The sequence below is a fragment of the Rattus rattus genome, chromosome 18 (assembly GCF_011064425.1).
Source record: "Rattus rattus isolate New Zealand chromosome 18, Rrattus_CSIRO_v1, whole genome shotgun sequence".
Classification (NCBI taxonomy): Eukaryota; Metazoa; Chordata; class Mammalia; order Rodentia; family Muridae; genus Rattus; species Rattus rattus.
In genome coordinates, this window is record NC_046171.1 from 34,813,601 (window position 1) to 34,828,700 (window position 15,100).

Sequence of the window (15,100 nt, forward strand, 5' to 3'; positions counted from 1 at the left end):
ACCACCCATAGTGGGCTGGGACCTGCCACACCAATCATTAATGTAGAAAAATGCTCCCAACTTGCCTACAGATCAATCTAATGGAGGCCTCAGTTGAGGTTTTTTCCCAGCTATGCCAAGTTGACAACTAAGATTAGCTATCACAGAGGTCATTGACAATAATTATAGGTGGCCTTATGTGGACAAGAAAAGGGATCAACCCTATTTCCCAGTAGAGGGATGTCCCACTGGGACTGTCAGTCACTCACCTAAATATAATAATAATAAAAAAAGCACAGGCCACTCTAGTTCAGGATTTGTTGCTAAACTTGGTGCTCATCAGCATCGTATAGATTTGGTTAAGCTGTACCGGCAGTATTGTCGAATGGTTACACCCCACTCTGCTGATGGAGCACATGTCAAAGCCATTAAAGAGTCAGATAAAGGTAAGTTTGTATCATTCAGATGGAACCAAGTGTGCAGTCCAGGTGTGAAGACTGTTGTGTTCATTCCCTGTGATATCAGACCAGCAATGTCACAATGAGTCTGTTATTTATAGTTTATGGATGTAAATGAAAAACACACTAAAGGGTCAGATTATTGTATGCATTCTTACTGCTCATGCCAGTTTGACCATATGTTTTCTTTTGCAGACTATAGCATTGATTATTGCTCTTATTCCCACATCATGGAATACATATCAGGATTATTGCTTTCTCTCAGTAGTTGTGAAGTTAGCATGTCTCATTCCTATAGCTATACAACACATTTTTCTTCCTAGTTACTCCCTAACATTTTGTCTAGAAAGATCAAAGGCAAGTGGAAAGGGTGGTTTTGTTTGTTTCTTTCCTTTGAAAATATAATTATTGAGATAAATTATCCATCTGGCTTCCATGGGACCTAAGAGCTGTGTCCCAGCCAAATAGTTGCAGTTATGTTCTCAGACTGAGAATCTAAGAAGCTGAGTTCAGTTCATATATGGAAGCCTTGCAGTTGACTGACCAGGGCAATGTACCCGTAAAATGATATGGATTCTGTTAGAAGAGAGAAATAGTCTTCATCCTGAGGCATGGGGTGGGTAGACTACTGAAGTTACAGAATGGATTTCCATAGCTCCTCAACACATCCATCAGGTACATTGTCCAGGATGAGATGTTTTGTGTGACATGTTCCGCAGTCACTCCAGTTTTGTGAACCATCTTATGGCACACTTGTTGAGCCAGAAGTCTTTTGATATTTGAGGGGGCTGGTTTCTGTACTCTGAAATCTCTAATGCCTATACAGGAGGGTGTATAGAATGTCCATCAAATAGCTTGACCTCTGGCTCCTTGTTGGGTGACCTTTCCAATAAAATGCATGCTATTTTCTGATTATGAGTGATAGAAGATACAGAAAAGAATAATGTAATTTGATTGCTAGAGCCAGTCTGGCTGGGTTTGATCAGTTGGATTGGAATGGCAATGCTGTAACCTAAAAAGTGTCAACAGAGGTATGTGACAATAGCTTTTTTTGGAGGTTAAGGGCTCATGTATTTAATTTTCCAAGGGCAAGAGTAATGTCTCCCTCATCAAAAGACAGGTGGAATCGTTCTTGACAGGAATCGCAATGCCTTAGAACCCTATGTATTTGTTATATGCTCAATCCATAATGATAGATGAATTACCACATCTAGTGGCCTAAGGGGCCCAATGGTAAGGACAACAGTGTTAGCTTAATCAATAGCATCTCTTCAGACTCATCAGAAATTGATAATTTTGAGGCTTATAATAGCTTTGGCTCAGAAGGTGTCTGACATTGAACACAAGCTTAATAATGTGACTTCAATCCTGGTAAAAAGGGAGAATGGACTCTCACAAGTTGTCCTCTGACCTCCACACAGTTCCTGGGGCACACATGACAGGGGTGACTCAGGACAGTTCCGCATCTCTTCCGTGCTACTGGACACAGGTCACTTTGGCATAAAGATGAGGTCTAGAACTGCAGTGTCAGGTACATGTTCATTCCTCTGATTGCATTCTATTTCACGTGGGAGGTATTTTACAATATTTACAATACACTTAAAATTGTAGCTCATTATAATTAAGTCCTCATTATTTATCTTCATATCCACAAAATCCAAAGAGGCATTGACTGTTTGGCTGGAAAAATAGAGAGGCATCTTCAACCACACAAAGAAGGCAAAATCAAGATTCCGTGCCCACACAATAAAAACATTCCACAAGTTTATTGTTTTCCCTCCACAGAAAGAAATTGGGCTTGAAAGCTGATGTAGATATTGGTAGTACTGCTTTAATGGGCCTGAATTCCTCATTGCTGAGTTAATGAGTTGGAAGCAAGGATACAAAATAGAAACATATCAGCTGACAGTTACAGAAAGTGATAAGATCCTCTGGTTAGCAGGAGACAAGTTCTTGAAAGTCATATTTGTCATGGAAGAGCTGCTAGGCTACCTGACTCAGAAGAACATCTCTAAAACAGTGCCCCTCGACATATAAGTTGCAACCTCTTTGGAGGTCAAACAACCCTTTCACAGGGTGCCCCTAAAATCATCAGAACATAGATATTTACATTGTGTTTCATAACTAGCAAAATTACAGTCATGAAGTAGCAATGAAAATAATATTGTGGTTGGGGATCACCACAACATGAGGAACTATTGTATGAAAGGACCACAGTGACAGGAAGGTTGAGAACCACTGCTCTCAAGGAAGTTGGGGAACACAAGGCATACAAAGTAAGGTCACCTGTCTTATTTCTTTGTTTCTTTTTGTTCTGTTTTGTTTTGTTTTGTTTTGTTTTTCTTTTTAAACATGACTCCAGCCAGAGTTGAAGCACGTTTATTTTTTTCCAGCCAGCATTTATACCATAACTCTAGGCATATGCAAAGAATAAGGTCAGTTCTAGGTCAAAGACAAAGTAGTCAAGGGACAAACAAAGCACAGACAGAGAAGTCAAGAAACAAACAAAACAAAGGCAAAGCAATTGAGGAAAAAACAAGGCAATAAACAGAGTCGCCAGTTCATTGTGTCTAGGGGTTTATAAAAATGGCCAAGATACAAAGAATACAATACATTCTTTGACTATATTCATCTTCAACCTTGGGCTAGTCCAATGTAAATATTCTTTTTTATAATTAATGCATAATGTATTATTTTCTTTTATTGGATATTTTTAATTTACATTTTAAATGTTATCCTTTTCCTGGGCTTCCCTTCCAGAAACACTATGCAATTCCCCTTCGCCCTGCTTCTATGAGGGTGCTCCCTTACCCACCCACACACTCCCTCCTACCTCTATGCCCTAACATTCCTCTTCACTGGGGTATCAAGCCTTGGCAGGATCAAGGGCTTCTCCTCTCATTGATGTCCAACAAGGCCATCCAGTGCTACCAATGTGGCTAGAACCATAGGTCTATTCCTATGTACTCTTGGCATGGTGGTTTAGTCCCTGGAAGCTCTGCAGGGATATCTTGTTAGTTGATATTATTACTTTTCTTATGGGGTTGCAAATCCCTTTGACTCCTTCATTCCTTTCTCTAAATCCTCCACTGGAGACCCCATTCTCATTTCAATGGTTGGCTGTGAGCATCTACCTCTGTATTTGTCTGGCTCTGGCAGAGCCTCTCAGGAGACAGCTATATCAGGCTCCTGTCAGCAAGCACTTCTTGGCATCCACAATATTGTTTGGGTTTGGTGACTGCATGCAGAATGGACAGGTAGGGCAGCATTGGGATGGCCTTTCTTTCAGTCTCTGCTCCAAACTTTGTCTAGATTTTTCCTCCTGTGAATATTTTTGTTCACCCTTCTAAGAAGATCTGAAGTGTCCAAATTTTGGTCTTCCTTCTTGTGCATCACGTGGTTTGTGAATTGTATCTTGGGTATTCCTAGAGTTTGGGCTTATATCCACTTATCAGTGACCGCATATTCTGTGTGTTTATTGTGACTGGCTTACTTCACTCAGGATGATATTTTCTAGTTCCATCCATTTGCCTAAGAACTTCATAAAGTCACTGTTTCTAATAGATGAGTAGTACTCAGTTGTGTAAATGAACCACATTTTCTGTACCCATTTCTCTGTTGAAGAATATCTGGGTTTTCCAGCTTCTGGCTTTTATAAATAAGGCTTCTATGAACATAGTGGAGCATGTGTCCTTGTTGCATGTTGGACCATCTTTTGGGCATATGCCCAGGAGTGGTATACCTGGGTCCTCAGGTAGATTAATGGACAATTTTGGAGGAACAACCAGACTCATATCCATGGTAGTTGTACAAGCTTGCAATCCCACCAACAAAGGAGGAGTGTTCCTCTTTCTCCACATCCTCACCAGCATCTGCTGTCATCTGAATTTTTGATCTTAGCCATTCTGACTGGTGTGAGGTAGAATCTCAGAGTTCTTTGGATTTGCATTTCCCTAATGAATAAGGATGTTGAACATTTCTTTAGGTGCTTCCTAGGCATTCCATATTCTTCAGTTCAGAATTCTTTATTGAGCTGTGTAGCCAATTTTTTGATAGGGTTATTTGATTCTCTGAAATCTAACTTCTTGAGTTCTTTGTATATATTGGATGTTAGCCCTCTATCAGGTGTAGGATTGGTAAAGAACTTTTCCCAGTCTGTTGGTTGTCATTTTTTTCCTAATGACGGTGTTCTTTGCCTTACAGAAACTTTGCAATTTTATGAGGTCCCATTTGTCAATTCATGATCTTAAAGCACATGTCATTGGTGTCCTGTTCAGGAAATTTTACCCTGTGTCATGTGTTCAAGATCCTTACCCACTACCACTTATATTAATGCCAGTGTATCTGATTTTATGTGGAGGTCCTGGATGCACATGGACTTATTTGACCTTTGTACAAGGAGAGAAGAATTGATCTATTTGCATTCTTCTATATGCTGATCACCAGTTGAAATAGCACCATTTATTGAAATTGCTGGCTTTTTTCCACTGGATGGTTTTAGGTTCTTTGTGAAAGATCTAGTGAGTGTAGGTATATCAATTCATTATTGGGTCTTCAATTCTAGTTCATTGATCTATCTGCCTGTTTCTGTACCAGTACCATAGAGTTTTTATCACTATTGCTCTGTAATACTGCTTAAGTTTAGGGATGTTGATTCCCGCAGAATTTTTTATTCATAAGGAGAGTTTTCAGCATCCTATGTTTTTTGTTATTACAGATTTACTTGCAAATTTTTCCTTTTATCTTTTTTCTCTGTGAAAAAATTGACTTAGAAATTTTGATGGAGATTGCATGAATCTGTAGATTCACTTTTGCAAGATGGCTATTTTTAATATATTAATTCTCCCAATCCATGAGCATGGGAGATCTTTCCAGTTTCTGAGATCTTCAGTTTCATTCTTCACAGGCTTGAAGTTCTTTTTTTTTTTTTATCTTTATTAACTTGAGTATTTCTTATTTACATTTCGATTGTTATTCCCCTTCCCGAGTTTCCGGGGCAACATCCCACTAACCCCTACCCCTTCACTTCTATATGGGCTTCCCCTCCTCATCCTCCCCCCATTACCATCCTCCCCCCAACAATCACATTCAATGGGGGTTCAGTCTTGGCAAGACCAAGGGCTTCCTCTTCCACTGGTGCTCTTACTAGGCTATTCATTACTAATGAGATTGGTGCCCAGGGTCAGTCCATGTATAGTCTTTGGGTAGTGGCTTAGTCCCTGGAAACTCTGGTTGGTTGGCATTGTTGTTCATATGGGGTCTCGAGCCCCTTCAAGCTCTTCCAGTCTTTTCTCTGATTCCTTCAACGGGGGTCCCATTCTCAGTTCAGTGGATTGCTGCTGGCATTTGCCTATGTATTTGCTGTATTCTTGCTGTGTCTCTCAGGAGCGATCTACATCCGGCTCCTGTTGGCCTGCACTTCTTTGCTTCATCCATCTTGTCTAATTGGATGGCCATATATGTATGGGCCACATGTGGGGCAGACTCTGAATGGGGGTTCCTTCTGCCTCTGTTCTAAACTTTGCCTCCCTATTCCCTGCCAAGGGTATTCTTGTTCCCCTTTAAAGAAGGAGTGAAGCATTCGCATTTTGGTCATCCTTCTTGAGTTTCATGTGTTCTGTGCATCTAGGGTAATTCAAGCATTTGGGCTAATAGCCACTTATCAATGTGTGTTTTTCTGTGATTGGGTTACCTCACTCAGGATGATATTTTCCAGTTCAATCCATTTGCCTATGAATTTCATAAAGTCATTGTTTTTGATAGCTGAGTAATATTCCATTGTGTAGATGTACCACATTTTCTGTATCCATTCCTCTGTTGAAGGGCATCTGGGTTCTTTCCAGTCTGGCTATTATAAATAAGACTGGTATGAACATAGTGGAGCACGTGTCTCTCTTATATGTTGGGGCATCTTTTGGGTATATGCCCAAGAGAGGTATAGCTGGGTCCTCAGGTAGTTCAATGTCCAATTTTCTGAGGAATCTCCAGAGTGATTTCCAGAATGGTTGTACCAGTCTGCAACCCCACCAACAATGGAGGAGTGTTCCTCTTTCTCCACATCCTCGCCAGCATTTGCTGTCACCTGAGTTTTTGATCTTAGCCATTCTCACTGATGTGAGGTGAAATCTCATGGTTGTTTTGATTTGCATTTCCCTTAGGACTAGGATCCCTTAGGATGTTGAACATTTCTTTAGATGTTTCTCAGTCATTCGCCATTCCTCAACTGTGAATTCTTTGTTTAGCTCTGAACTCCATTTTTTTTTCTTTTTTTTTTTTCGGAGCTGGGGACCGAACCCAGGGCCTTGCGCTTCCTAGGCAAGTGCTCTACCACTGAGCTAAATCCCCAACCCCCTGAACTCCATTTTTAATAGGGTTATTTGTCTCCCTGTGGTCTAACTTCTTGAGTTCTTTGTATATTTTGGATATAAGCCTTCTATCCGTTGTAGGATTGGTAAAGATCTTTTCCCAATCTTTTGGTTGCCATTTTGTCCTAACCACAGTGTCCTTTGCCTTACAGAAGCTTTGTAGTTTTATGAGATCCCATTTGTCGATTCTTGATCTTAGAGCATAAGCCATTGGTGTTTTGTTCAGGAAATTTTTTCCAGTGCCCATGTGTTCGAGATGCTGCCCTAGTTTTTCTTCTATTAGTTTGAGTGTATCTGGTTTGATGTGGAGGTCCTTGATCCACTTGGACTTAAGCTTTGTACAGGGTGATAAGCATGGATCGATCTGCATTCTTTGAAGTTCTTGTTGTCCAGATCTTTCACTTGCTTGATTAGGTCACACCAAGGTATTTTATATTGTTTGTGACAATGGTGAAGGGTGTCATTTCCCTAATTTCTTCCTCAGCCTGTTTATTATTTGAATAGACGAAGGCTACTGATTTATTTGAGTTAATTTGCTGAAGGTGTTTATCAGATTTAGTAATTCTCTGGTGGAACTTTTAGGATCAGTTAAATATACTATCATATCATCTGCAAATAGTGATATTTTGACTTCTTCTTTTCCAATCTGTATCCCTTTGATCTCCTTTAGTTGTCTGATTGTTCTGGCTAGAACTTCAAGAACTATATTGAATAAGTAGGGAGAGAGCAGGCAGCCTTGTCTATTCCTTGATTCTAGTGGGATTGCTTCAAGTTTCTCTCCATTCAGCTTGATGTTGGCTACTGGTTTTTTATATATTGCTTTTACTAAGTTTAGATATGGGCCTTGAATTCCTGATCTTTCTAATACTTTTATCATGAAGTGGTGTTGAATTTTGTTCTCTTAGTGTCTTATGACATCTGTTTAGGATCTTCTGGCTTTTAGAATCTTTGTTGAGAAGTCTGGTGTGATACTGATAGGTCTGCCTGTGTATGTAACTTGACCTTTTCCCCTTTGGGCTTTTACTATTCTTTCTCTGTTTAGTGCACTTGATGTTGTGACTATCATGTGACAGGGGAATTTCTTTTCTGGTCCAATCTATTAGGAGTTTTGTAGGCTTCTTGTATATTCATGATCATCTCTCTCTTTAGGGTAGGGAAGTTTTCTTCTATAATTTTGTTGAAGATATTTACTGGCCCCTCATGGGAATCTTCGCTCTCTTCTACACCTCTTATCCTTAACCTCTTAATTTTCATCCAGCCCAAATATATTTCCCAAGAAAACATAAAGAGGAAAGAATGTCCATGGAGTACAACTAATGATGTAGATGCAAAGAGCACAGAAACTGACAGGTAAAAGAAGTGCATTGTTGTATACAATATAAGAGAAACTATGTGAGGGAAGCTGCCAGTGACAGACACAGGCTTCCATCTAATGACCATGAATACCAAAATGGATACAATATGTTTTTATTTTTCAAGTAAGATGGGTAAAAATCAACTCAGAAAAATATATTAGTATTTATGCATGATAGTTTGCAGAGAATTCATAGACTCTTTTTCATTCACAGCACATCATTTTGTTCCTTAAACAACATTTTTTATACATTTTCAAGACATAGAATTTTCAGTTCCAACTTCAAAGATAATTTCCCCTCTGTTGGGCATTTATATTAGATCGCCATATGGAGAACAAAAGTCTTTAATAGTCAGTCTGTTATGGGATTAATAAACAAATTCTCTCTTTTTTTTTAACACCTGCCAAGGTGACCCAGAGACTAATTTCTTCATTGAAATGAAAGTTTGACTATCTTTGTTTTCACAGATTAACACGACTTTGTCTTTTAATCTAATATATAACCCCAAATCTTTTCCAAGAAACTCAATTTTCACATACATTAGAGCTTTGACATATACTTGGGCCCTGAGACAAAGGAGCTCTGCCTCCTCTGTCTCTGTGAAGGTCCGGCCGCTGAGAATGTCTGGCCACTGCGAAGGTCCGGGCCATGGTTGCACAGAGACTTTGAATATGTAGGGATTGCCCTCAGTCGACTTGAGCAGGAGAGTAAAGCTTGAAGGAAGGACTACCCTTTTGGCTTTGTGGCTGTCCCAATAAAGAACAGTGATGGCATGATGAACCTAATGATCTTGGAGTCACTATCCCTGGAAAGAAGGGGACTCTGAGGGAAGGAGGCTTGTTTAAGCTACAGTTGCTTTTCAAAGATAACTATCTATCCTCACCTCCAAAATGTAAATTTGAGCCACCCCTGTTCTATGTAAACGTGCATCTTTCTGGCACAGTGTACCTGTCCATGATGGAGGAAGACAGAACTGAGGCCATCAATCACGATCAAACAGATCTTATTAGGAATATAAGAACTTCTAAAATGACCCAGCTCAAGCAGAGACCTGTACAATTTACTGCCAAAACAGAGTGGAATATGAGAAAAGGGTTCGAGCACAAGCAAAGAAGTTTGCCCCATTATACGCAGCGGCCCCGGGCTCCATGAGGAGGAAGGGATTAGCTTGGCAAGAATTTGTTTACAACATTTTGCATATCTAAGTCCCTCTGTACAGTTACTATTATCCTGGGAGGATTGAGTCGGCGCTATTTTCCATTTGTGCCATTTTCCATTTCTGCCACTGGCATATTCGGTCTTTTGTATTTTTGATTATTGAGTAAAACTTGTTTTTATTTTAATATTGATGTTGGTATTTCAACTGCTGTAAAATGATAAACTTTTGTACTTGGTAAGACCCTAGGAGCTAGTTTCTTTGCATCGCGTTCGGATGCACGCATGCGTCCTACTGTTCAGAGCTCTCCTCCAGCTGACTCTATGACAGAACCACACTGTCCCTCCATCTCTATCCTCGTCCTTCTCAGAGACCTGGGTTGTTGCTTATGAGCCTCAGATCCAAAGTTGGCCGGCATCTCCATTCTGCACGACTTCCTTTGTGTTTACATGGCATTTTGTCTGTGTTGCTGTTTAGAGTAAATAAACTGTTTATATAAAGGTTTTTGTTGCATTATTATCATCATTAAAATGTGAGGAGGTATCTCAGTATGTCTGACCCTCGTTATATGGCTGCAGCACTGTCCAGGCACCTAGGCTGAGCCCCAGGACCAGCACCTAGGAGGTCTCACAGCTTCTGCTAGGGATATGCCCAGGTACCATGCAGCTCCTTCTTCATCTGTTTTTTTGTAAATAGGACTGTGGACAGAGATGTGTTCTGTTCTCCTCACCTGGACCTTTGGGCCTTAAGGTACCAGGCAGCGTTGAGATCCTCATGAAGTTGGAATCCGTATCCAGCCTTTGTAAGCCCAGCAAAATGAAAGACTGGTTAATCTAGACCAAGGCTGATGCCAGGTGAGAGCCAAGGACAAAGTGTCCTGCATTGATCTCCCTGCCTGTCAGCTGTACAGTGGGCCCCATGCTAGCTTCATGCCTTTCGATGCCCTGCCCTTGCACCTGAAAGAGGCAACCATGACACCGGCCGAGGGAAACAGCGGGTCCTTCCTCTAGAGCACCTGAGCACATAGCTCCTGCATTAAACGGCGAAGAAGATCAGCCTCAGCACAGGAAGACCTGAGGCACTACCGCTCTCATACTCTGCTTGCTGGAGTTAGATTGGATGAAGCTGCTCTTGGTAGTGGCCCGCCTGGACTCACTGGGCTGAGTCTATGATCGTAGGGCTTACAGAACACAGGGAGGTGCGGTGGACATAGGCAGTGATCAGTCTCCATCAGACTTGTTCCTGAGGCCCCCTGGGAAAACCTTGACATGGGAACCAAGCACCCATGGCTCAAGTTCAGGGACCAATCAACAGGTGGCCAGGTCTAAAGTCAGGAATCTTCACTCTGGAATTGGAGGGACTTTTGCTAACACAGCTGGTGGTACTTATGGACTGGGTTGCCAGTGCCTTGAGGGTATGTTTAGCCACAAGTATATTCAGGAGCTGAGTTTGGATGGACAGTTGCAGCTAATAGCATAGGGCCTCACCTGGAGAGTTCAGGCTGGTGTGTGTGTGTGTGTGTGTGTGTGTGTGTGTGTGTGTGTGTGTGTGTGTGTGTGTGTGTGTGTGTGTGTGTGTAGCCTGCTCTCAGAATGTCTTATTTTGTAACAACGGACTACATTTAATAATAGGTACATATGCATATCGTTAATATATGAAAATCCAATATATTTTATAGTTAAAGAATTCTAAAGTAACTGATGCTTCTAGCAAACTGTAATGACCCAAGCTATAAAGTATTCCTTTTGTACTACAGTCCTTGACTTGCCAAAGTTGTGAATCTTGTAACATGAGAACAAGGTCTGTGACCATCCTGTGTTAAGATGGTGGGGAGAAGGGTATCCTAGAACAAAGCCTCATTAGTAAGGAATTGTGGGCAACAGATCAACCACTGTATTTACAAATCCTCTAATTAAAATATTTCCACAAAAAATTACTTGGTTTATCTTGCAAATAATTACCCTTCAGATATTGAGACGCTGTAATTTTACATCAAGTTTCCCCTTTGAAAGCTGACTTCTTCGCTCTGTAAACCTTTTTCAGTAGTGAATCTATGAGACTATTTATCCAGGTTTTACTTGTTGTTTGGTTTCTGCTTTGTATCTTTAAGCACAGATGTCATCTGCATGAATTGTTAGTTTTACATACAAGTATTTCATTTTTGAATGGCTGTTAGTAGTACAGTATTATGTCTGTTACCATATAATCAATTTTATAATATAAAAAAATATAAATTTTCAAATTTTATTTCATTGTTTTACTTATAAAAATGACTTATATTAAACATTTATAACATCATGTGCAATACATAAGTACAACATAAAATTATTAGCATGATCAAGCTACATAATACATTTATTATAACACAGTGCTTTGTCTACAGTGAGAAAAGATTAAGACACTGGCTATAATACAATTTACTACAGTCACTATCTTGTAAAGTAGATCACTAGAATTCAATCATCCCATTAACTGAGTGAAATACTTTTAGAATAACTCCATGACTCTTGCCTTCCTATTCATGCACTTTGTTATCCTTTCTACCCTCTTCTCTCTTTCCCTAATCTCTGAATCTATCTCCTCTCTCTTGGTTTTCATATAGTTATTTTATTAAAAGTAGTTTTGTTTTTCAAATGGTGTATCATGATTATGATTCTCCCATCCTTCTATTCCTCTCAGGACTTCCCACCTCGCCTACCATCTAAATCCACTCATTTTTGTTTTTCATTAGAAAAAAATCAGGTCTCTAAGAAACAATTAGAAAGTAAAATATATAATAAGGTAAAACAAAAACAAACATAATAGAATAGGACAAAACAAGTAAACTGAAAATAAAAGAGCCCAAGAAAAGAGAGCTGAGAAAAACACAAAAGTATATAGATAGATAGGTCGATAGATAGATAGATAGATAGATAGATATAGATAGATATCAAAGGGTTTTACGATGAAAAGGAAAAAAGGAAAATACAAAATACATAAAAATAAAAGTAATTAAAATTTATAAGGATAAAATTTTAAAAAGAATGAAACAGAAAAATCTATTGACATGACATTTTGAGGCAAGGAACCTGCAAAGTTGCCTTTGAGTTTGTTTTCTGTTAACCATCTACAGCTGGGCATGTGGCTTACCCTTATTTGTATTCTGTTTTCTCAATGAGACTCCCTGGAAAATACTGAATTTTCATTTGCAAGTAGTAATAAATTGGAGATTGCTTCTGGATTAAGTATGGGGGTGCGTATCCACTTTTTTGTGCTTTAGAATTCCAACTGGTGCAGCCCGTGCAGACCCAGTGCATTTTGCCTCAGTCTCTCTGAGTTTATTTATGCCCTCATCCTGTTGACTTAGAGGACCTTGTTTTTCTTTGGTGTCCTCCATCCCTTTTGACTCTTACACATTTTCTGCCTCCTCTTCCACAGGTATCCCTGATCCCTAAGGGACAGGGTAGGTGTGCCCCAGTAAACCTGTTTTTATATGATTAATTCAGCTTGAATTTGCTTATTACATCAATGGAAAAAACTATTAACTATATTTTCCATTTCTCGAATTCTGTGGGTGAGAGTTGCCTCCAAAGTTCCTAAATTTTTTGTTTCCATTATAATCTTCAGTTTGGGCTGTCTTTATTGATTCTATTTCAACTTTCAGATCTTGAATTGTTTTATTCATTTCTTCCTACTGCTTGTTTTGCTCTCACAGATTTTTTAAGGGGTTTGTTTGTTTCATATTAAGGAATTCTGTCATATTCATAATGTGTACTTTATGTTCCTTGCCTTGTGCTTCAGCTGTGCTGGAGTTCTCAGAACCTACTGTAGTATGATTGCTGGGATCTAACTGAGACACACTCTCACAGATGGAGTAGAGGCTTTGTGTCTGAAATCCTAGGTGCTGTTATCTATTCTTGTTTTCGTATGGTGGGTTGGGTGGGATACTGAACTTATCTGTTGCCTTCTCTGCTTCTTTCAAGGCTATGATGACTGTATGAATACATGATTTATGATTCTGTCAGATTTTAGATAAGGTGAAAGAACCACCCTGGAGTACTAGTATGGATTTTGTAGAAAAAACAGATAGCACTAGAGTGACATCCAGTAGAGGGTGGAGACACACGGTCAAAGCAAGTAGATGGGAGAACAGATGAAGAAGCTTCTGGGTAAAGGGAAAGTTCCAGTAGAGGCAGGCATGAGTGTCTTAGTAGGAAGTGGTGAACGGGCAGGAGAATGGAGCTGGTACAGGAGACAAGAGACTGAGTAGACGAGGAAAAAGTAAGTGAGGAACACAAGGGGCTGGTCCATGTGGCAGGTGTCCAGGAGGACATGGCAGGCTTCAGCAGTCAGAGAGACAAAGCAATGCCCTGAATCTCAGTGAAGAAGTATACCAGGCGAGGAGAAGGGATTGCAGAGGTTTAACCTAGAATTAGGAGTCAAATATGGTGACTGGCAGAAGCCGGCAGAAAAAAAAATATGTTAAGAAAAATCAGCAGCTTGGTTTCGAAAAGAGAGACCTAGGGGGTTCATGTATGCCCCGCCCAGTTTTCAAGCCCTAGATGAATGGAATGAAGACTTCTCCAATGCGGGACTGAGGAGAATGTTTTTTTTATTGTGATATGAGGAAGAGAACAGCCAAAGGAATCTGGATTAGAGCTGAAAGAGAAAGTAGTAGACTAGACATGGCCAACAGCATGGACCATGCCGTAACGGTGGAGAGCAAAAAAGGACCAAAGGGTCAAGAGAAGGGGGTCAAGCTGATCACGAGAGTATGTAGCTGAAAGGACAGAGTTATATAGAAACAAGAAGCCGTAAGACAGGGAGATCATGAGCTGGAGAAGTTTAGGGTGGACACAGAGCACCATATGAATGCAGTGAAGATAAGACTTCCCCAATGACTTGAAAAGTAGAATCAGTTCCATATGCTGTGTATGTTATATCTAATCAACCAGTTAAACTTAACTCTTGTTGCTGTTTTAAGCATGAAACACAAAGAAATTCTTTAAAAAAATACTGATTTACTTGGTCACATTGATAGCTACTTGGTTGTTATTATTAATCTTCCTTTCTGTGCTACTCACTACATAGTAACAAGAAAGAAACTCTACAAAGGAACACATCATTGCTAATCATTGTTTCTTTGATAATATACAGTAGTTTGAAATTTTGTATGGTTAGAGGAGAAAAATTTTATCATTGTGATGTGGTTTGTAGAAAGATTTTATAATACTAAAAAATATAATAGTATTAATGCTATGGCCAAGAAAATTTTTTCAGTAAACTTGAATTTTTTAAAAACAAATATAAGGGTTTAGAACTTAAGCTCACTCTTCTAATTCCATTCAATGAACATTCATTGCCAACTGCTATAGGAAAAAAAAATTTAAGTCACCCAATTTTATGTAGTTTGTAAATTAACAAATTAGATTTTTAAACCCAGCCCAACTACTCTCAAAAGCTATGACATTTGGAGATGAGCCAGATGGCCCATTAGAGAACAATCTAACCCACACTAACATTACTGTGGAATTATAGCGGGGGATCCACATTGTGGTTAATGAGGTCAGATAGCATTTTCAACAGTGAACATTAAATTACAATTTCATATATTTTAATACTTTCTAATGTTTCTTAACCTCTTAGCATGCCTCATGTATTACTTTAGAGCATTTAATATATGCAAAATTACTTGCTTATGATCATAAGTCTATGAGGAATTTCTATGCTAAACATCTGCATTTCTGAGATATTTTCCTTAATTTCAGAGGTTATTGCAAACATGGAAAGGTGGCTATTAGCTTTTGT

General features: G+C 39.5%; 1 pseudogene; it reads left to right on the top strand.

Annotated features, from left to right (window-relative positions):
• The first annotated feature begins 364 nt into the window (after nucleotides 1-364).
• Nucleotides 365-9,362, top strand: LOC116886965 (annotated as a pseudogene).
• Nucleotides 9,363-15,100: the final 5,738 nt, after the last annotated feature.